This window comes from Bufo gargarizans, chromosome 5 (assembly GCF_014858855.1).
Source record: "Bufo gargarizans isolate SCDJY-AF-19 chromosome 5, ASM1485885v1, whole genome shotgun sequence".
NCBI lineage: Eukaryota > Metazoa > Chordata > Amphibia > Anura > Bufonidae > Bufo > Bufo gargarizans.
In genome coordinates, this window is record NC_058084.1 from 369625625 (window position 1) to 369650374 (window position 24750).

The 24750-nt window shown below is 42.4% G+C and overlaps 1 protein-coding gene across 1 annotated transcript in view; it reads left to right on the forward strand.

The window, feature by feature from the left end:
- CMC1 (C-X9-C motif containing 1) overlaps window positions 1–24750 on the forward strand; it is a 72445-nt gene that overhangs the window by 43149 nt on the left and 4546 nt on the right. The gene's annotated exons all lie outside the window — the stretch shown is intronic.

Sequence of the window (24750 nt, forward strand, 5' to 3'; positions counted from 1 at the left end):
CTTATGGCTCATTCAAGCGACTGTATGGTCGCCGTGCCCGTGTTGTGGACCGCAAATAGCGGTTTGCAATGCGCAGGCACCAGTCATGTGACTCTCGTATGGGTCTGCGATACGCAAAAGATAGGACAAGTCCTATCCTTGGCTTTGCAGAAAAATGGACCCAAAAGCCCATGGAAGCGCTTCCAAGTGTTCTGTGGACTTCTAATCCATGCCTCCACTACGCAAAAGATAGGACATGTCCTATCTGTCACCGTATTTTGTGGATCAACAACGCCTACCGACGTCTAAACAACCCCCTCCCTTGCTTGACAGTGCTAGACCAAGTCGAAGTCTTACTGTAGCTCTGTCAATCATGGGGCGGGGGGTGTTTAGACATCGGTAGGCATCGCATAGCGATGTTCGTACTGAAAGCACGCCTCCTGGTGCTCGAAATTGCCTCCCAGCAAAGGAATAAAAGTACATCGGTGAGAAGGAAGGTATTATTTAAGATTTCAGGATCACCCCTACCAGGCTATGTTACTGGTTTAATAGGGGTGATCTAATGACAGAGGCACTTTAAAGAGGTTAGGCTACTTGAGCCGGTCTGAAACCAATGCGGTCACTGGGAGCAGGCAGTTCCGAGAACAGCCCGATGAAGGCCCCCGGTGGCTGTTTTCGGAACTGCCTGCTCCCGGTGACCGCATTTGTTTCAGAACGGCTCGCGGCGCAGGCACAGGTAAAGGACTTAGGGTACTTTCACACTTGCGTTTTTCTTCTCCGGCATAGGGTTCCGTCACAGGGGCTCTATACCGGAAAAGAACTGATCAGTTTTATCCCCATGCATTCTGAATGGAGAGTAATCCGTTCAGGATGCATCAGGATGTCTTCAGTTCAGTCGTTTTGACTGATCAGGCAAAAGAGAAAACCTCAGCATGCTACGGTTTTCTCTCCGGCGAAAAAAACTGAAGACTTGCCTGAACGCCGGACTCGGCATTTTTTCCCATAGGAATGTATTAGCGGAATGCCGGATCCGTCGTTCCGGCATGCGCAGATCGGTACAAATGTACAAGACGGATACGTCGGTCCGCATGACAAGCGGAGAGGCGGATCCGTCCTTGCAATGCATTTGTGAGATGGATCCGCATCCGGATCTGTCTCACAAATGCTTTCAGTCAGCGGCAGATCGGCGGATCCGGCGGCCAGTTCCGACGACGGAACTGCCCGCCGGATCACACTGCCGCAATGGTGAAAGTAGCCTTACCTGTGCATCGCCGGACTTGTGATTTAAGATGACAGCCCGCATGTTTTCGCGGGCGAACTGGCCATCACTGATCTTTAACATGACCAAGACTGATCCGTCTTGAACACCATTGAAAGTTTGGCTCAGTTTCGTCAGACGGACACCAAAACGCGTTTTGGTGTCCGCCTCCAGAGCAGAATGGAGACTGAACGGAGGCAAACTGGTGCATTCTGGGCGGATCCTTTTCCATTGGCTCCTGATCCCCGCACAGCCGCCAGCTGCATCTCCCCGTCAGGCAGATCAAAACATCCGACGATGGGGGGGGGGGGGGGGGGGGGGGGAAGCCAATAGAAGGCCTTTCTAGCGTCATCTGCGATGCCTAGGAGGCTCGTCCCTGTCACAGCCTGCTATTGGCTCGCTGACCCCCCAGTACCCCCCATCCCCAACCCCCCACCCCCACCGCCCCCCAGATGCATTGATCAGTCTTGACGTGTCATTCATATGATGATACTTCACTTGTCCACAGTGGACACTTGTGTCAAGCAAAGGTGACCTCCCCGATTCTGGTTGGTTTGGTGTTCCCAAATCAACCTGAAAAAAATTGGTAACCACCGCCATGAAGAATCGAAACTGTGCTGTGGGTAATGGATGTTTAGTCCAGTCCAAAAATGGATGTGCCTGTTATAAGGAGTATAGATGGTCATGTACTTGCACTACATGTATGCTGTTATCTTTAGATACCTTCTAAAATATAATATGCATCTACAGGTAAAATAATCCAAATTGCACATAAAATAAAGTGCAGAGAAGTCCTAGCTCTCAGACGCTTGGTATACTGTTAAATGAATACTAATATGGCCTTGTTACTGGCAGAATTCGTTCTCTGTATCTGTATGTAGGCTATAGCTTGAAGGACGTATTTTCTCACCTTGCAGTGATTCTGTCTGTGTGTTCCAAGCAGGGCTTTTTCATCACCATTGCAGAGCGTGCTTGCTGCTGTAACTTGGGGTCTCTTCCTGGGATATCACACCTTTTAACCAAACAAGACTGGTGACTTAACAAGTGAGAGGGACCTCCCGATGGCTTTCGCTAAATAAAAGCAGCCTTCAAAAGCGTCGAGAAAAATCATTTCTTTTACTGAAAGCAACTCAGCAGTCATTTTTCAGCAGGGACTTCACATCATACCTACACTAGCCTACAGCAGAAGAATGTGTGCATGCTCTTCCCCAGAAATATCGCACCCTTGCCTGGCTACTATAGCAGGCTGATGCTACTTTAGCTTTTTAGCTTCATTGCCGATAGCGTTGTTCTTTTGGATGTTTTTCCTTTTATAATTCTTAAGACTTTCAGAGGTTAAAAACATCATCTTCGGTTTAACCCCTTCAGGACAGAGCTATTTTTCACCTCAAAGGCTATGTACAAATAGTCAATTTATTTTTATTGCATTTAACTTATTTTTGGCTAAAAATCTGATTTTCAATTGGCCTTTATTAAAAATATTGAGCTGTTCCGTCACAAAGGGTTAACCGTTCTAACTGTGCTACTTTCACTTTGTGCTGGTCATCTAATAACCCTTATCTGTAAACTACTAAGAGGTCATAAACACTTATTTAAGCCATATTCTTATCAATAAGTTAAGGATTGGGCTTTGGTGAGTGTTTATAATGTGAGAGCGCAGAGATAAGAAGTCTGTCTGCTCGCTCAGATGACGGAAAAGACAAAAAATCCAGAGGCAGCTAGTAGAGCATGCCAGCTCTGTACAGAAAAAAGGATTCCATATTGTTAATAAAGACTAATTTAAAAATTAATAATTTAGCTCAAAATAAGTATAATGTAATAATAATAAAAAATTGCCCCCAAAGGTGTACATAGCCTCTAAAGGTGTTTTCCCATCTAAGACAATGGGGGCATATTGCTAGAATATGCCCCCATTGTCTGATAGGTGTGGGACCCGCACCTACAATGAGAACGGAGCGGGAAATGAATGGAGGGCGCACTGCGCATGCTCAGCTGCCCTCCATTTATTTGTATGGGGCTGCCGAAAATAGCCGAGCGCTGGCTCGGCTATTTCCGTCTGCCCCATAGAAATGAATGGGAGCATGGGCTGCGCATGCACGGTGCATTCCCATTTACTTCTATGGGTGCAGCGCTTGGTGGTGGACAGACCCCGGGAAATCTGGGGTCCTCCAGCCACAGCGCTCCCTGCTTCGTTCTCGTTGTAGGTGCGGGTCACCCCTAGCGTTCTGCCCCCATTATCTGAGATGGGAATACCCCTTTAAGGACCAGGCCAAATTTTGGAAATCTGACTTGCCACTTTATGTGGTACTAACTTTGGAATGCTTTTACTTATCCGAGCCGTTGTGAGATTGTTTTCTCGTGACACATTGTACTTCTTGACAGTAGTAAATTAAAGTTGATATACAGGTGAAACTTGAAATATTTGAAAATCTTGCAAAGTTCATTTATTTCAGGAATCCAGCTTAAAAGGTGAAACTAATATATGAGATAGACTCATTACATGCAAAGCAAGATATTTCAAGCCTTTATTTATTATAGTTTGGGGGATTATGGCTTAAAGCTTATGAAACCCCAAAGTCTCAATTTTGAGGTACCTTTTGCTCAGGGGGTATGGATTAATTAGCTGACTAGACTGTGACACTTTGAGCCTAGAATATTGAACCTTTTCACAAAATTCTAATATTAAGCTGCATTAATGCAATTTCTTTTAATTTGCATTACTGAAATACATGGACTTTTGCACAATATTCAAATTTTTCGAGTTTTACCTTTATTTATTAAAAAATCCAATATTTACAGAAAATTTGGATTCGAATTTTCACAAATTCTATTTCTCCGCTTTTAAGACAGATAGTGATACCTCATAAAATAGTTTATTAATTTACATTTCCCGTATGTCTGCTTTATGTTGGCATCATTTTGTAAATGTTAATTTCTTTTTTTGGATGTTTAATTTTTAATTTTTAAAGGACCAATTAAGTTGTGAATTCACTTTGTGGGGCTTACATAATAGAAACCACCTATAAATGACCACATTTTAGAATCTACAACCCTCAAGTTATTCAATTATGATTTTGCAAACTTTGTTAACCCTTTAGAATTAAAGGGGTTCTGCAGTTTTTTTTAAACTGATCTATCCTCTGGATAGATTATCAGCATCTAATCAGCGGGGGTCCGACCCCCGGGACCCCTGCCGATCAGCTGTTTGAGAAGGCAGCGGCGCTGCAGGCCCAGTGATGTCACGACTAGTATCAATGGCCTGGGCGGGGCCAAGCTCGTTTCACTTGAATGAAGCTTAGCCGCGCCCAGGCCAGTGATACTAGTCGTGACGTCACTGGGCCTGCAGTAAACAGCGAGAAGGCCGCGGCACTACTTCCAGCGCTGCTGCCTTCTCAAACAGCTGATCAGCAGGGGTCCTGGGTGTCGACCCACGCTGATCAGATGCTGATGATCTATCCTGAGGATAGATCATCAGTATAAAAAAAACTGCAGAACCCCTTTAAAGGAAAATAGAGGAGAAATTTCAAAATTTCCCTTCTTTTTGTATATTTTCCATTTAAATCCCTTTTTTCCTGTATGGCTGCAAAACAGAAATTCAGTAACGGCCAAACAAAACTCAGTATTTATTACTCTGATTCTGCAGTTTACAGAGTGGTCGTAAACTGCTGTATAGGCACACGGCAGGGCTCAGAAGGGAAGGAGCAACATAAGAATTTTGGAGGGCAGCCCTTGCCCTCTGGGACACTGGGGGGCCAGACAGTTAGCTCATTTTTTATCTACCTTACCCTCTCAGAGTGGATTAGACAGATCCCTCACTTCCTTTGAAAAGATTTGCATAGGCTCAGGGACATTCAGACACTCTATCAGAATGTTACAAAGCCCTGATTGCACCGGACCCAGAATACCATCCCCCATACACTGACAAATGGGCACGAGACCTGGGCTTTGACATCCCCTCTGACCACTGGCCTAAGCTGATTTCTCTGGTACACAAATCATCGGTAGCGAGTAAATTTCAGAAAGCGGATATAAGATCATGTCTAGATGGTATTATGTCCCGACTCGACTGCAGAGAATGTTCCCCTCCACCTCTCAATTATGTTGGCGATGTGCAGCAGCTCCAGGTTCAATGATGCATATCTTCTGGGAATGCCACAAGCTACGCGCGTTCTGGAACAGGGTTCATGGGTCATTTGCCAAGACGTTTCCCTTCTCTATACCGAATACACCGGGATTCTTCTTGTTATTTTACTCAGACCTCCCGCTGACGGTGTTGCGTAAATCCTGTTTGCGCTCCCTAGTCATAGCCGCAAGGGCCTGCATCCCGTCGAGATGGAAGTCGTCCTCACCCCCACAGATTAGTTACTGGATTCAGAAGGTTGAGGAGATATGGAGAATGGAGGAGCTCACGTCGGCTTTAAGGCATACTACTATTGCCCATGTCAAGGCATGGACCCCATGGCTTACCTTCCAGGGTACACAGGAGTACCAAGACCTACTGACACAATAGGCATTTATTCCCCCCACTGACCCTTCCTCCCCCCCCCCTTCTGTCTAATCTTCCCCCTTGTTGTTCTGTCTTTGTCTGCTTCTTCTGTTTGTTTGGTTAATCCAAATACTGTCAAATGTTGATGGAGTGCTCTTAATAGTATATCTGATCTGTTTCGATGGAACTCACCTAGCGCTTGTACTTTATGGTGTCATGTTTACGAAAATACTTCTATGGGACAACTTTTTCGCTAAATTGTCCCTTTACATGTTTTATATTGTTCATTCTCTTATATGATGATGTCATATGAAAATGGTAACCCGTTTGGGTGCTTCACTCTTGGTGATTAAATAAAAAATTGGGGAGGGCAGATTTCACTTGGTTAATTTTAAGTTACCGTGTAGCATTTGAAGACCCCCTGATGCACCCCTACAGTAGAACTAGAAACTCAGAAAAAGTGACCCCATTTTGGAAACTATGGGATAAGGTGTACGTTTTATTGGTACTATTCTGGGGTACATATAATTTCATGGACTTGTATCCAAAGTTCAGGATACATTTTATTCACCTCAAAGCCAAATTCCCTCGTGCTTAGCAGTAGCAAATTGATTTAACCTGAAATAGTGTAAAAAAAAAACTAAAAATTATATCTTAACATTTGCCACCACCATCTTACTTGAAGATCTTGGCCGAAATCCTGTGTACACTTTTTGTTAATATCAGATGCCGCAATCATGTATGAACATGGCCTCTGAAGGGTACAATGACGGGGAGCAGCACAATCGCTTACAAAGTAATGCGCTTTGTGATAAAGTAATTAGTCACGAAGTGGATTAAACGAAACGGACACGGAAAGAAAATGTTTGTGTGCTTGATTCCTTATAGGGGTAGAACAGCAAACATAACGGAAGCGCTAGTCCATTGCATGGACACAAGTTGCGCTCAGTGGACCCTATTGCATATAATGGGATCTGGTTGATGTCAGTGACTCTGGCATTTTACCGGACAGTATATTGTAAAGCCTCCAGTGCAGAACAGAGCTGTATAAGGGCTTGAAGATAAAATTAGATAGAATTCTGAAACACTAATGGATACAAGTGCCGAATACTCATTACATTGTCACATTAATGAAATGATCATGTATGCTGGAAAAGGTAAATGAGAAGCGTCTTATGGATTAATGACACCAGGAAGCTCATTATAAACCTGCTGTATATGACATTTCTATAAATACAATTATAGAGGTGAGGTATGGTTGAAAAAAGAAGAAATGCAGATACAATTATTACATTTCCATACATAAGTAACATTGCAATAGGTGCTTTAGGTAGCTCTGTATCCTGATTTAAAGGTGTACTATGGCAAATTTGTCATGTCTCACTCTCAAGTGACGAGTAATTATCCTTTTAAAGTAAATCAATCACTGAAAAATATCATAATCTATATCTATAACATGCAATTTGAGTTCTTTAGGCACCACTGAAGGGGTTCTGTGTCAAAACAGTGGCAGCCACAAGTCATTGTAAGACTCCCGTGCAGAGGTCATATGACGCTTGTTTTACTCCCTGGAAAAAGACTTTTTCTAGTCAGGAGCGCTGTATCAGAAGCTGCCACGTTGGGCACACATGAAGCACCGCCCTTCTCTTGCGAAGCCCCACCCCTCACTGACATCTCTCCACTAGGAGTAGACCAGGAGTCTGGACTAAACACTACATTGTGGTAACAGGACCCGTGGGAGGAGTTAGGGGAACACAGGCTCCGTGTAGGACTGTGCAGGTGGAGAATGCAGAGGAACTTTGTGTGGAAGGTGTGTATAAAGCAGGGCTATGTCAGTGTAACTAGTCTATTGTACAGTTTTCTGTGTGTAATGTGCACACCGTAGTTCTATCTGTGTAATGGACATGTAGCAGAGCTGTGTGTGCAATATGTATATAGTAAACTATCTGTGAAATGGGCATGTGGTAGAGCTGTGTATGTAATATGTATATAAGTAGTGTCAGGTGGGCGCTGTGTATGGCAGCGTCGGGTGGGTACTGTGTATGGCAGCAGTGGTCTTATATTTAGAGTGTGATGTTGGATAAATGTAAAATTGTCTACATGTATTTCTGCATGGGAGACTAGCAATGGTTTCCCTGCAGAAATATCAGCCTCATAATGTTATGTGGGCCTATGCATTATATATATATATATATATATATATATATATATGAATTGCTTCAAAATTTGTACTCCTCCTCGGCTAAAAATACTCCTCAAAATTGTTAAGAGGAGTATTTTTACTCTTCTGGAAAAAATGTAGTGCGACCTCTGCTCCCGTGTGATATCCCTGTTTTCCTCTGTTGCAGTATGTTTTACTGTGAATTCTGGGATACTGAAATAAAAAGGGTTAAACAAGAGCTAAGTGAATAAATGATTTACTGCATAACATTGATATTGAAGACAAAGCTTACCGTCTGAAATATGTAGGGCAAGTGTATACACTTAGTGATGGCACGGTATATTCCAGCTGATTGCTTAACATTACCTTGTCAAAACTTTAGGAATATGATATACGGTAGGTTAGATCTCTGCTAGGTACCAGTTTTGGTATTTGCCAACTGTTGTAAATAGTCTTAAAGTAGAAGAACCACAAAATTAACCCTACCGTACACACAGTAGATTTGCATCGATCTCAACAATTTCAACCATGCTTGACTTTTCTCCTGAGAAGGAATATTGCAGTGCTCCACATGCTTTGGTTTTGCTGTGATTTCACAGCACCTGCACAATGACCAAAAGTTGCCTTGTAAGCCTAGCATTACAAGAGCCAATTTATGCCAAAATGTTTGTGTACTTAAAAATATTCCTATTGCATAAAAAAAACTACAGCTGAATCAGTTTTATTTTTGCCAAACTAGATTTAATATAAATTATAACTAATGGATATGTATCAAACCATACACATCTTAGCCTCATTCATTAAACTAAGTTTTTCAGCGTTCATATAATCCTGACATTTATGCCGTACATGTATGGTTGCTGTGCTGAGCCTACTCCATAAATGCTGGGTGTCAGCTGTATAATAGCAGGCACCTAGCTACAATGACTGGGATCAGCGATGACCCCAAAACTGATAATTTAACCCACAATTAACCCCTCAGATGCCGTGTTCAATAGTGATCGTGGCATCTGTGAGGTTAGGCAGGTATTCAGAGCTCCCTCTGACTTCTGATTGAAGTACCCCCCTTCCCCCCCGGTGAAATCTCAGAGCTACGAAGGGGCCTTCTGAAGGTTCCCAGGCCTGTCATGGTAAACTGCCTGTAAAGCTGTGCACAAGGCACAGGTTCATAGGGAGGCAATGAAAATCAGATAGACCATAATAGTTTTCTGTTATGGTCCATGGGACAAGCAATTGGAAAATTGCAGGTTATAGCCCCCTAAGCCACTATAAGTTACTGAATAAAAAGAAAAATAAAAAAAATTCTAATCACCCCCCTTTCTCAATTTTGCATATAATATATATGAAGAATAAAAAAAGAAACCGGTATCGACACGTCCAAAAATGTATGAACTATTTAAACTATTTTTTCTGCGTTCCTGCATGATGAATACATGCCATTTTTTTTGTCACCTTGCCCCCCACTCCCCCAAAAAATGGAATAACCGTGATCAAAAAGTTGTATCTACCCTGAAAATGATACCAATAAAAACTAGTTTGTCCCACAAAAAACAAGCCCTCATACAGCTCTGTAGACAGAAATCTAAAAAAATATATGGTCAAAAAATGGCGATGCAAAGAAAATTTTGATTTTGATTTATTACTTAAAAAAATAAAAGCTATACAAATTTGGTACCTCTGTAACTGTATTGACCCGCATGTCATGTCACTTTTAGCACACAGTGAACATTGTAATATCGAAACCCAATAAACTGGCAGAATTTTTTTTATTTTTTTTCAATTTTACCCCACAAAGATGTTTTTCCCATTTTCCAATGCAAGACACGGTAAATTAAATTGTGCCATTAACCACTACAGGACCGCCGTACGTAGGATTGCGTCCTGGCGGCGGCCCTGCTCTTCTGGGTGGACGCATATACGCGTCCTCCCGCGAGAGCCGAGATTTCCTGTGAACGCGCACACAGGCGCGCGCGCTCACAGTAACGGAAGGTAAGCCAGTGGATCTCCAGCCTGCCAGCGGCGATCGCTCGCGGGTTGGAGATGTGATTTTTTTTTTTTAACCCCTAACAGGTATATTAGACTCTGTTTTGATAACAGCGTCTAATATACCTGCTACCTGGTCCTCTGGTGGTCCCTTTTGTTTGGATCGACCACCAGAGGACACAGGCAGCTCAGTAAAGTACCACAAAACACTACACTACACCCCCCCCCCCCCGTCACTTATTAACCCTTTATGAACCACTGATCAACCCATACAGACTCCCTGATCACCCCCCTGTCATTGATCACCCCCCCTGTAAGGCTCCATTCAGACGTCCGTATGATTTTTACGGATCCACGGATACATGGATCGGATCCGCAAAACGCATACGGACGTCTGAATGGAGCCTTACAGGGGGGTGATCAATGACAAGGGGGTGATCACGCATATAGACTTCCTGATCACTTCCCTGTCATTGATCACCCCCCTGTCATTGATCACCCCCCTGTAAGGCTCCATTCAGACGTCCATATGATTTTTATGGATACATGGATCGTATCCGCAAAACACATACGGACGTCTGAATGGAGCCTTACAGGGGGGTGATCAATGACAGGGGGGTGATCACCTCATATACACTCCCTGATCACCCCCTGTCATTGATCACCCCCCTGTAAGGCTCCATTCAGACGTCCGTATGATTTTTACGGATACATGGATACATGGATCAGATCCGCAAAACACATACGGACGTCTGAATGGAGCCTTACAGGGGGGTGATCAATGACAGAGGTGATCAGGATGTATATGAGGTGATCACCCCCCTGTAAGGCTTCATTCAGACGTCCGTATGTTTTTTGCGGATCAGTCATGTATCCGTGATCCGTAAAAATCATACGGACGTTGAATGGAGCCTTACAGGGGGGTGATCAATGACAGGGGGTGATCAGAGTCTATATGGTGATCACCCCCTGTCATTGCCCCCCTAGGCTGCCATAACACCTGTGGTTTCGGTACTCTCATGGACAACTTCTGTATCTAGGTGTTTCTGTAGGGCCCCTAAAAAGCCAGGGCAGTATAAATACCCCACATGTGACCCCATTTCGGAAAGAAGACACCCCAAGGTATTCCGTGAGGGGCATATTGAGTCCATGAAAGATTGAAATTTTTGAATTTCCGCTAACTTATGCAAAAAAATAATTCCTATGAACTCGCCATGCCCCTCATTGAATACCTTGGGGTGTCTTCTTTCCGAAATGGGGTCACGTGGGGTATTCATACTGCCCTGGCTTTTTAGGGGCCCTAAAGCGTGAGAAGAAGTCTGGGATCCAAATGTCTAAAAATGCCCTCCTAAAAGGAATTTGGGCCGCTTTGCCCACCTTGGCTGCAAAAAAGTGTCACACATGTGGTATCGCCGTACTCAGGAGAAGTTGGGGAATGTGTTTTGGGGTGTCATTTTACATATACCCATGCTGGGTGAGATAAATATCTTGGTCACATGCCAACTTTGTATAAAAAAATGGGAAAAGTTGTCTTTTGCCGAGATATTTCTCTCACCCAGCATGGGTATATGTAAAATGACACCCCAAAAACACATTCCCCAACTTCTCCTAAGTACGGCGATACTAGATGTATGACACTTTTTTGCAGCCAAGGTGGGCAAAGGGGCACATATTCCAAAGTGCACCTTTCGGATTTCGCAGGCCATTTTTTACACATTTTGATTGCAAAGTACCGTATTTTTCGCCGTATAAGACGCACCTAGGTTTTTGGGGAGGAAAATAAGAAAAAAATATATTTTTAACCAAAAGGTGTGCTGTGTGTTTGGAACTAATGGTGGTCTGTGGATGACGGACACTGTTATGGGGGGATCTGTGGATGACGGACACTGTTATGGGGGGATCTGTGGATGACGGACACTGTTATGGGGGGATCTGTGGATGACTGACCCTGTTATGGGGGGATCTGTGGATGACGGACACTGTTATTGGGGGAACTGTGAATGACGGACACTTATGGGGGGATCTGTGGCTTGCACTGTTACAGGGGGATCTGTGGCTGGCACTGTTACAGGGGGGGGGATCTGTGGATGGCACTGTTATACATGTGTCATCCACAGACCCTCCCAGCCCATAACTGTGCCATCCACAGATCCCCCGCCGCTCCAGTATACTAATATAATATGTCTTATTCAATTAATAGTTATTAAATATGCCTCTTTATTCCTAATAGTACCTTAAATCCTAAGCGTTTCAGTACAATGCCGGCAGGCCGGGCGGCCGGCGCGGCGCGTCTCTCACTGATGTCACTTGCCTGTGCCGCCTGCTGCATTCATAAAGTAGGCGGCGCAGGCACGTGACATCAGGGAGTTACGCTGCCGCCCGCCCGGCCTGCATACTACTGAAGCGCTAAGGATTTAAGGTACTATTAGGCATAAAGGGGCATATTTAATAACCATTAATTGAATATGACATATTATATTAGTATAGCGGCGGGGCGGGGCTATAGTACAGTGACTGCACCGCCCCGCCGCTATTGCCGGCCCCAGCTCCTCCTCCCAGTCCCTCCCCGAGTCCCCGCTCGCTTTGACAGCATTCCCGTATAAGACGCAGGGGGAGAAAAAGTGCGTCTTATACGGCGAAAAATACGGTACTTCTCACACATATGGGCCCCTAGAATGCCAGGGCAGTATAACTACCCCACAAGTGACCCCATTTTGGAAAGAAGACACCCCAAGGTATTTTGTGATGGGCATAGTGAGTTCATGGAAGTTTTTATTTTTTGTCACAAGTTAGCGGAAAATGATGATTTTTTTTTTTTCTTACAAAGTCTCATATTCCACTAAGAAAAAAAAAAATCATCATTTTCCGCTAACTTGTGACAAAAAACAAAAAATTCTAGGAACTCGCCATGCCCCTCACGGAATACCTTGGGGTGTCTTCTTTCCAAAATGGGGTCACTTGTGGCGTAGTTATACTGCCCTGGCATTCTAGGGGCCCAAATGCGTGAGAAGTACTTTGCAATCAAAATGTGTAAAAAAAAAAATGGCCTGCGAAATCCGAAAGGTGCACTTTGGAAGATGTGCCCCTTTGCCCACCTTGGCTGCAAAAAAGTGTCACATCTGGTATCGCCGTACTCAGGAGAAGTTGGGGAATGTGTTTTGGGGTGTTATTTTACATATACCCATGCTGGGTGAGAGAAATATCTCGGCAAAAGACAACTTTTCCCATTTTTTTATACAAAGTTGGCATTTGACCAAGATATTTATCTCACCCAGCATGGGTATATGTAAAATGACACCCCAAAACACATTCCCCAACTTCTCCTGAGTACGGCGATACCAGATGTGTGACACATTTTTGCAGCCTAGGTGGGCAAAGGGACCCACATTCCAAAGTGCACCTTTCGGATTTCACCGGTCATTTTTTTACAGATTTTGATTGCAAACTTCTTCTCACACATCTGGGCCCCTAGAATGCCAGAGCAGTATAACTACCCCACAAGTGACCCCATTTTGGAAAGAAGACACCCCAAGGTATTTTGTGATGGGCATAGTGAGTTCATGGAAGTTTTTATTTTTTGTCACAAGTTAGTGGAATATGAGACTTTGTAAGAAAAAAAAGAAAAAAAAAATCATATTCCGCTAACTTGTGACAAAAAATAAAAAGTTCTATGAACTCACTATGCCCATCAGTGAATACCTTAGGGTGTCTACTTTCCGAAATGGGGTCATTTGTGGGGTGTTTGTACTGTCTGGGCATTGTAGAACCTCAGGAAACATGACAGGTGCTCAGAAAGTCAGAGCTGCTTCAAAAAGCGGAAATTCACATTTTTGTACCATAGTTTGTAAATGCTATAACTTTTACCCAAACCATTTTTTTTTTTACCCAAACAGTTTTTTTTTTTTCAAAGACATGTAGAACAATAAATTTAGCGAAAAATGTATATATGGATGTTGTTTTTTTTGCAAAATTTTACAACTGAAAGTGAAAAATGTCATTTTTTTGCAAAAAAAATCGTTAAATTTTGATTAATAACAAAAAAAGTAAAAATGACAGCAGCAATGAAATACCACCAAATGAAAGCTCTATTAGTGAGAAGAAAAGGAGGTAAAATTAATTTGGATGGTAAGTTGCATGACCGAGCGATAAACGGTGAAAGTAGTATAGTGCAGAAGTGTAAAAAGTGGCCTGGTCATTAAGGGGGTTTTAGCTAGCGGGGTTGAAGTGGTTAAAAAAAAGCATTTTGTCCCACCAAAAAATAAGCCCTCATATGGCCATGTGAATGGAAAATTTAAAAAGTTTTAGCTATTGGAATGCGGGGAGGAAAAATGAAAATAGGCCCAGTCCTTAAAGAGGACCTGTCACCAAAAAATGCAATATGAAAGTACCATGTTATAGAGCAGAGGAAGCTAAGCAGATTGATATATAGTTTTGTTGGAAAAGATTCAGTAAAACCTGTAATTTGTACATTTATAGCCTTGATTTTCACATCCTGTGAGCATCTATCGGTACAGGAGGGAGGATTTATCTTTTATGCACACTTATACACACAATGCTATAAATCACTGATCACTCCTCCTCCCTGTACCAATAGCTGTTCACATGAGGTAGAAAAAGCAGAGAGATAAATTACAGGTTTTATTAAATCTTTTCCCACAAAACAATATAGTAATCTGCTCAACTTCTCCTGTTCTATAGCCTACAATCAACAGATTGCACTGCATTTTGTGGTGACCGGTCCTCTTTAAACAAAATGTGTCACCAAAAATGTTTTCTGCCAGTTAAAACCTCATTTTAACACTTAGCCTTTTTTTCTAATCTCTTTATTTTTATTTTTTTTATTATTGCAGATTTTTTAAATTCTATTTTTCTGAACATGATTATAAAGGCTGCCATCTTACTTAAACTATTCTTAGCGGCATTAAGAAAATTGCTCTACGGCAGCTCCATGATTCATAGACACAATGCTCATTGACTTCTATGTGAGAGTTTTCTAGGCATGCTCAAGGAAAGAATAGATGAGCTTTGACAATCACCTATTGTTAATGGAGGATCCTGTCTCAATCCTGCCTGTAATGATCTCACCTCTGTGTACAGATAAGCAGATAACTGCAGTAAAGTGCTCTGTACAGAGCAAGAAGTAATGGCTATTATTAGGCTTAGTGGCCAGTCCGAAAATGGCAGGATTTTATGTTTTTTGGTTTAAATATAGATATTGAAGTGGAAAATGTAAACAAAATTCTTTAAAAATACCGTATGTTAAGCCTAAAAATGTGAATTAAACAATAGGTCATTTTCTGATTATACATTTCCTTTAAGGGGTTAATGTAAAAATTCATGTACTCAAGAGGTTAATAAACTCCGCCCCTTTCCCCCATAACCCAAAAAAAAATCATTTTTATATAGTTTTTTTTTGTCCTTTTCTGTCAAGTTCGTATTTTTTGCCCTATAAGACGCACCTAGAGGAAGAAATTAGGGGAAAAAAAGTTTCATTAGACCTCAGGTCAGACCCCTAATCAGACCTCTGTTTTTAAGACCTCCAATTTAACCCGTGAGATACCAGCGGCGATGCTGGCACATTAACCCTCACACTGCCGCGGTCAGCGCTGTGTGAGGGTTCCGGCTGGCTGGGGCGGCAGCCCGATGACTTCCTTAGGCATCGTGGCTGCCTTCCCTGTCAGCCTGTGAGATCCTGGGTCTCACAGGAAGGAGGCTGTAAGTGTATTACACTGGTAATACACTTACAGCCACAGCATTACAATACAGAAATATTGTAACGCATTGTAAAGGGAATCAGACCCCCAAATAAAATAAAGTAAAAAAAAAAAATTTAAGTTTCAAGAAAAAAAAAAAAAAAAAAAGATTCTCCTTTTCCCAAAATAAAGTAAAACAAAATTGTAAAAAAATAGGCAAAAAAAGAAGTATACATATTAGGTATCACTGCATCCGTATCGACCGGCTCTATAAAAATACCATATGAACGGGTGGTTAGGTGAACGCCATAAAAAAAAAAAGTGCCAAAACAGGCATTTTCTGGTCACCTTGCCTCACAAAAAGATCAAAAAGGTGTATTTTGCCCAAAATAGTGCCAATCAAACAGTCATCTCATCCCGCCCAAAAAAAAAAAAAAGAGACCCTACCTAAGACAATCGCCCAAAAAATAAAAAAAAAATAGGGCTCTCAGAAATCACTGCATCCATAACAACCTGCTCTATAAAAATATCACATGAGATGCCCCCTCAGGTTAATGCTGTAAAAAAAAAATTAAAAATAAATATGCCAAAACAAAAAGTGTAATACCAAGCGATCAAAAAGTCTGTACCCTAAAATGGTACTAATGAAAACGTCACCTCATACCGCAAAAAATGAGTCCCCACAATCACTCAAAACCAATAGCACCCGCAAACCAATCCATCAAAAGCCACATGGCGCTCCTTCCGTGTCCCCACAGCAGTTTACCACCACATATGGGGTGTTGCCTTATTCATGAGAAAATGGCTAACAAATTATGGGGTGCTTTATCTCCTATTACTCCTTGTGAAAATGAAAAATTTGGGGCTAAAGCAACATTTTATTGGAAGAAATTAAACTTTTCATTACAAGCTGTGTTTCCAAATTCCGTAAAAAGCTTAGTGGGTCAAAGTGCTCAGTACCCCCCTTAATATATTCTTTAAGGGGTGTAGTTTCCAAAATGGGGTCACTTTTTGAGGGTTTCCACTTTACGGATACGTCAGGGTCTCTTCAAATACAAAATTGCGCCATTCTGGGAAAATCTGCCCCCAAAATACATATGGCGCTCCTTTCCTTCTGACCAGTGCCACGTGCCCATAGAGCAGTTTACCACCACATATGGGTTATTTCTGTGAACTGCAGAATCAGAGTAATGTATATTTAGGTTTATTTTGCTGTTATCCCTTGCTGTGTTGCAAGAAAAAATTGATTAACAAGACAAATCTACCCAAAAAGTGAAATTTTGAAATTTCACCTCCATTTTCCTTTAATTAATGTGGAACAGCTCAAGGGTTAATAAAGTTTGTAATATTGGTTTTGAATAATTTGAGGTGTGTAGCTTCTAAAGTGAAGTCATTTATGGGTGGTTTTCATTAGGCAAGCCCCTCAAAATCACTGAATTCGTGCTTAAAAAAATGGTTTTATTGAAAATTTGAAAAATTGCTTCTAAAATTCGAAGCCTTCTAACATTCTAAAAAAATAAAATGACATCTACAAGATTATGCTAACATAAAGTAGACATATAGGGAATGTTGATTGATAACCATTTTATGAGGTATTACTATCTGTCTTAAAAGTAGAGAAATTCAAATTTAGACAATTGGGAATTGTTTCAAATTTTGGGTAACTTTTGGATTATTTTATAAATAAAGGTGAAATATATCGACTCAAATTTACCACTGCCATGAAGTACAATGTGCCACGAGAAAACAGTCTCAGAATGGCTTAGATAAGTAAAAGTGTTCCAAAGATATTACCACATAAGGTGACACATGTCAGATTTGCAGAAATCGGCCTGGGATTTAAGGTGAAAAGTGGCTCGGTACTGAAAGGTTTAAACCTCAGATTAGACCTCCATGTTAATAAGACTCCAATCAAACCTCAGATTACACCCCTACACTCCCATGTTGATCAGACAAAATAAATAAAAAATCAACTCTCCTTTCCTGGTCCAGACGCCCCTGAGATCCAGCGCTCTCCCTGTTACACTCTGCTGTGAGGTTACAGATGTCCTCACACTGTGCACAGTTTACAGCACAGCGTGTGGTAGCTACCAGACAAACATAAGGAGCGCTGCATTCACTGCTCCCCTGTTATCCTGTACTAACGAGCACTTCCATTATGGAACCTCTCATTAGTATTTGCCCCATATGACACACTGACACCCCCCACACACACAAACACGCACACACACACTTTGGGCGGGCCTTAGGTTGAAAAATATGGTACTTTAATTTTTTTTCTATATTGTCTTAAATGTATCTTAAAAAAGGATATTGGTAAAAATACTAATTGTCTCCAAACAGTTCCTATAGGAGTTGTCACCTGGGTTTCCTGGAGCCTAGAATGGTAAATCTGTCCAGTTATACAGGGATATACTCACTTCCATGTCGCTGCATAACTAAGCATTAGGGGTGGGCGATATAGACGATATGCAATATAAACTATATAAATCTGGCCAACGATAGAGATTTTGTTTATATCGCAGCTCGCAGTAGAACATGGCATGCGCCGCTCTCGGCACTCACGATGTTCTCCTGAGCCGGCACAGTGGAGAAGGAGGGAGCCCCTCCCTCCCCACTGTGTGCGGCTGCCGCTGACCACCAATGAGAACAGACTAGGAGGAGGAGGGGAGGGACTGTGGCCACTGCACCACCAATGAGAGGAGGAGGAGGGGTGGGACTGTGGCCACTGCGCCACCAATGAGAACAGAGAGGAGGAGAAGGGGAGGGACTGAACACAAACGTAGCCTGCATATGCCGGCCATATCCCATACCCGGCCTATATTAACCCTGAGGGGTTAATTGCGGTGGATCACGGCGCGCAGTAATAGAGGCCAGGTGTGGGATATGGCCGGCACATGCAGGCTACGTTTGTATTCGGGCATAGTAACTGTATTCATTGGTGGCGCAGTGGCCAGAGCCCCTCCCTTCTACTCCCCCGCTTCGAAGTATTATAATAATTGCGGCGCCCCCCCTCCACACGATTAAATCATTGGTGGCAGTGGCCCCAGGGTGGCAGCTTCTGATCGGAGCCCCAGCAGTGTAAGCCTGGTGCTCCGATCGGTACCATGGCAGCCAGGACTCTACCGAAGCCCTGGCTGCCATAGTCTGCTCCCTGTTGCTGTGTGCACAGAGCAGCCGGGAGAGTCTGAAGTCCTATTCACCCTGCTAGAGCTCTATTAGGGTGAATATGACAAGGGTTCTAGCCCCTTAGGAGGCTAATAGTTGGTTTTAAATAAAAAGTAAAAAAATAAATAAAGTTTACCCCCCCCCTCCCCGAAATATAGAATATACAGCGATATATATCGCACATGCTTAAAATTATATTGCAATATAGATTTTAGGCCATATCGCTCCCCACCCCTACTAAGCATACAACAAAACTAACCATACCATAAGCATTAAAGGCTATGTCCACCTTTGGGGGCAAATGTTTTTTTTATTATTATTGCATTGTTCTCATTATGATCTTGATTAAAAATATGGAATACTTTTTTCTGTTCATAGCTAATATGCTGTACTATCTTTTTATTTTTTATCTTCCATCAGTGAGCTGATGGGCTCCTTGTCTCAGCTCTCTGACATTATAAACACTCATTATAGCTCAGTTCTTATCATACTGATAAGGCCTCATGCACACATCTGTTGCTTTGGTCCGCATGTGAGCCACGGTTCTAGCGGCTCGGACGCGGACCCTTTCACTTCTTTGGGGCCGCAAAAGATGCGGACAGCACTCCGTGTACTGCCCAGATCCGTTGCGCCATTCCGTGCCCCCCGAAAGCAAAATAAAACATGTCCTATTCTTGTCTGTTTTGCGGACAAGAACAGGCATTTCTATAATGGGCGGCCCGTTCTGTTTGGCAAATTGCGGACCGCAAAACACGGCACAGCCGTGTGTATGTAGCCTGAGAATGTGGCTTAAATAAGCGTTTATGACCTCTTAGTAGTTTAGACACAAGGTTTATTAGATGACTGGCACAAAGTGAAAGTACCAGTCACACAGTTAGAAAAGCAGTTAACCCTTTGTGACAGAACGGCTCAATATTTTTAATAAAGACCAATAGAAAAAATGATTTTTAGCCAAAAATGAGTAAAATGTAATCATAAACAAAAATTGCCTCTGAAGGTGTACATAGCCTTTAAGATGTGTTGAACAGGATAATAATGTAATTGCAGACTAACAGGCTGAACTGGATGGACAGATGTCTTTTTTTCAGCCTTCTAAACTGTTACTATGTCGCTATGCTGTCATGTACCTGTGTACAGATTTACTTACTTTCTCACCTGCATGTGTACACATATAAAACACGGCCGCATGCCACCCACTTCTTCCATTGTAACAGGAAAGAATTAAAGAGCTCTATCAATCGAAACAGATGAAAGCAGGGTTGTGCCTTATATGATATGAAAGGAAGGATTCTAATTAAATCCTTGTGCTAAATAAGTGACAAAGACCTTACAAACAGTGTGGCTGCAGGCCAGCAATAGCGAGACTTGAGGATCAGATTTGGTCAGCGAGTGAGAAAATGCTTACAACAAGGATTAATTTGTTGATCACAGAGCTATAACATTGTATTAGAAGCCCTAGTCATGTGTAAACCAATTTCAGAAGCTATAAATTCAGCCTGTGCCATCATGGAGAATGTATTGGTCTTTCCATTTAATTACATTTTATATTTGTCTCTTACATCTTGCGGATGTGTGTTGTGGGAGGTATATATTGTGGACACAGGATGGGATTTATTCAGTAGAATATTACAGTCTATGACTCTATAGAGGTCGTATTTTTCATTAAAACCACAATTTGTTTCATTTTTACATCTAGTAAATTAAAAGTAATTATACATGAAGTGACAGTTGTGTTCTGTGAGTTTTTATAAAGAAAATCGCAGCATGCAGAGTAACTGCCAACATAAAAAAAAAAAAAAAAATCCTTTTATCCAGTAAATACGGCTCTTGGTGGAAATGTTTTGGGTTTCTGAATGTTCATATAAAAGATAATAAAACTCACATGCAAAGAAAGAAAAAATTAGGCCCCATTCACGTGACCATAATTTTGGTCTACATCCGATCCGCATTTTTTGTGGATTGGATGCGGACCCATTCTTTTCAATGGGGCCGCAGAAAATGCAGACAGCACATTGTGTGCTGTCCGTATGTTCGTTCCACGGGTCTGCAAAAAAGGTAGAAGATGTCCTATTCTTGTACATTTTGCACACAAGAATAGGCATTGTTAAAATGGGTCTTCAAAAAAAAAAAAAATCGGATGCAACACAGGCATCATTCGTATTATATGCGGGTCCACGTTTTGTATATTTCTGATGATTTGCCACAGGTTTCCTCTTCTGTATTGCAAAGGGTGAAATCTGCTGCATGTACTGTGCATGTGACGATTATCGAATCTACAGCACATGCACAGTACAGCTGCTTCTTCCCGCTCCTGAGATGATCTCAGCAATAGGGAATCCTAAAAGGATGTACTGTGCAGGCGTCCGCTAAAGAATTAAAAAAAGCATGGGCACAATTACAGGGCCAGGCAAGAGCACATAGAAGATACCTGGTCCTGTCAGTCAAGGGAACGGTGACGAGAGGAGTGAAAGTGGAGTAACTACGGTACAAATAAACCCAAAACTATTTGCTCCCTTCCCATTTTCTGCTATTTTTTGTATATTTGTCACACTTTAATGTTTCAGATCATCAACCTACTTTGTTTTTAAATCGTGTTTTCATCGTGTTTTCATTTATTGAAGGAAAAATGCTGTTCCATCCTACCTTGCGCTGTGTTTAAAAGTAATTGCCCTCTTAGCTACTAAGTCAGCCAGTTAACGAAATTCAATTGGCAATAGAGTTCTGTTTCACGTGCCACACCCAGAAACTGCCAGATCTGTATCTACAGAACTACAGGCCTCAGTTAAAAGGGTGCCATGATTGATGTAAAAACGAAAATCCTGAGATCTCCGCATTCATTGCTCCAATTTTTCTTCTAGAATCTAGATTTCGAGAATACTGTTCAGGGCACAACCCCTTTAAAGGCCAGTGTACAGTATTCCATAATAAGACACTCTACAAAAATACTATCCATGGAATAGTTTCAAGGAACAAACCACTGCAGAGCAAAAGAAAATTCCTGTTCCAAAAACATTCAAATGACCTCCAAAGCCTAATAAGATAATATTCTCAGGACTGATAAGTCAAAAGATATTAGTTTTTGGAAGGCATGGGTCCAAGGGTGTAGCTGTAGCAGAGGCAGGGGAAGTGGCTGATACAGGGCCTGAATTCAGAAGGGGCCCACCCAGGAGAAAGACTATACAAGCTTTTATCAGGGCCTCCTCAACAGTATTATATAGACATTATACACATCTGGCATAAAGCGAACACCACATTCCACCACAAGAACATGAAACCAACGTGGAGGTGGTAGTGTGATGTCCCAGTGCTGGTTTGTTTCAGCAGGACCTGGATGACTCGTCATAAATGGAACACAATCAAGTCCAATCAATTGCTCAAAAGAAAAAAAATATAAGATTTTGGATTTCCATTCCATTGAGATGCAGTGACAAGACTTTAAGTAGGCAGTTCATGCTTGAAAACCCTCCAGTGTAGACAAATTAAAACAATTTTGCAAAGAAGAGCGAGCCAAAGTTCCTCCACAGTGATGTAAAAAACTGTTGTTACTGCAATGGGTGGAACAACCAGCTATTAGGTGTAGGGGGCAATTACTTGTCCACATGGGTGATATAGGCGTTTGATAAACCTTTATCTTCCATCATTTAAAAACTGCGAACTATTACTTATGCTGTGCTTATCTTAAATTAAAATTAGTTGGATGATCTGAAACATTTAATTGTGACAAATTAGCAAAAATAGATGAAACCGGTAAGGCTAGCTTCACACTGCCGGCAGACTGTTTCGGCAGTAAACATCCTGCCAAAACTCTCTGTATCCGGCGTTGCGGGCCGGTACTGGAATGTGCAAAGATAAGGGGGTTAGTCAGCACTTCCCAGTGCGCAGGTGCACGCTGCCATAGCAAAAACCTAGAGAAAAAAAGACAATGCAACAGCACCCTGCAAATCAGATAAAGTACAATAATGCCATAGTCACAAACATTTTATAGTGCTAATGCTACGCTTATTTATAAAGTAAGATGCTTGGCAAATGCATTTTGTACAAAACCATCTGAGCCCGTCTGCCGTACGTCAAGGCGATCTCTGTAAGATGGGTCCTGACACTAAATACTACCTGTTATGCGCCATAATGGCCGCCATAAATTTCAGGAAGTGTTGGATCCACATGCATGCTGGGTCCACTCTGCCTTTTACCATTTTTGGTGCCATAATGGCCTCCATTACCCACAAGGGATGCAGGTACCAACATGCATGCTGAGCCCACTATATACCTTTCCTTGTGCCAGACGGCTTCCGATGAATGTAGTGAGAGCAGGCCACAGCTTTATACTGAAACTAATTAAAATAGGCCTATGGGGCAGACAGGCTAATCAGGAGTGCACGACTCGCTGGAGTGCCACATCTCCAGCATTGTAAAAATGGTAAAAGGCAGAGTGGACCCAGCATGCATGTGGATCCAACACTTCCTGAACTTTTATGGCGGCCATTATGGCGCATAACAGGTAGTATTTAGTGTCAGGACCCATCTTACAGAGATCGCCTTGACGTACGGCAGACGGGCTCAGATGGTTTTGTACAAAATGCATTTGCCAAGCATTTCACTTTCTAAATAAGCGTAGCATTAGCACTATAAAAAAAATTGTGACTATGGCATTATTGTACTTTATCTGATTTGCAGGGTGCTGTTGCATTGTCTTTTTTTCTCCCGGTACTGGAATGCCGCCAACCCCATTAAGCTATAATTGGGTCCAGCAGAAATCCACCCACTACCCATCAAGTATGCCGGGATTCAGCCGGACAAATATTGTTATATGCCGCGTTTTTTGTCCAGCCGATTTCCGGCATTGTCTGTCAGTTGGTACACCAGCCCGCAGATCTGAAAGAAGCCTTAAGAGCAAATACTTTTTCACAGCGCTGTATAATAAGTAGATAAGAACTAAGTAGATAACTGCTTGTGAACTACTGTAGTTCCCAAAATGATATCTGTAATCTAGCCATTAGGCCAGTATTATGAGTTAGGAACAAAGGGAAGCACCTTAAAGGGGTTCTGCAGTTTGTTTTAACTGATGATTTATCCTCTGGATAGATCATCAGCATCTGACCGCCGGGGATCCGACACCCGGGACCACCGCTGATCAGCTGTTTGAGAAGGCAGCGGCGCTCCAGCAGCGCCGCTGCCTTCTCACTGTTTACCGCTGGACCAGTGACGTCACGACTAATATCAACTGGCCTGGGCGGGGCTAAGCTCCGTTCACTTGAATGGAGCTTAGCCCCGCCCAGGCCAGTTGATACTAATCGTGACATCACTGGGCCAGTGGTAAACAGTGAGAAGGCCGCGGCGCTGCTGGAGCGCCGCGGCCTTCTCAAACAGCTGAAGATCATCAGTTAAAACAAACCGTAGAACCCCTTTAAGAAGCATTTAAGGAGTGTGTGCTAGCAGGTCTGTTTGAGGCTGTAGATGGGGACTAAATGAGAGGCGTCTGATAACCCCCTGCTTGTAGCTGGGGAAAAGTAGGGGGTGGTCACAAAACAAACCTGCAAATCTTGTTTAGTTTATATGACACAATTAGACATACTAGAAAGTGTTTCTTAAAGGGAATGTCACCAATTTATTTTTTTCTGCCAATTAAAACCAGATGACACATATATCTTTTTTTTCTAATGTGTTTTTATTTCCTGAACATGATTACGGGGGGTTCCATCTTGCCATCAAGCTTTTCTTGACAGCATTTAAAGGGAACCTGTCATGTGGATATTTGATTATAATCTAACTAATTATATACAATCATTAACTACTAAAAAGTACCTTAGATGTATTAACTTACTGGTGTGACAGATGGTTACCTCATAATATACACACAAAGATGCCTCATGCTAATGAGCCCATTTGAGTCCAGCGTGATGTCATTGAGTCCAGCGTATATTTAATTCAGAGCTATAGCCACTCCCCTGCCCACCTGCTGCTGATTCATAGGGAAAAAAAACTGTCATTCAGCAGCAGGTGGGCGGGGAGAGTTAGGAGCTCA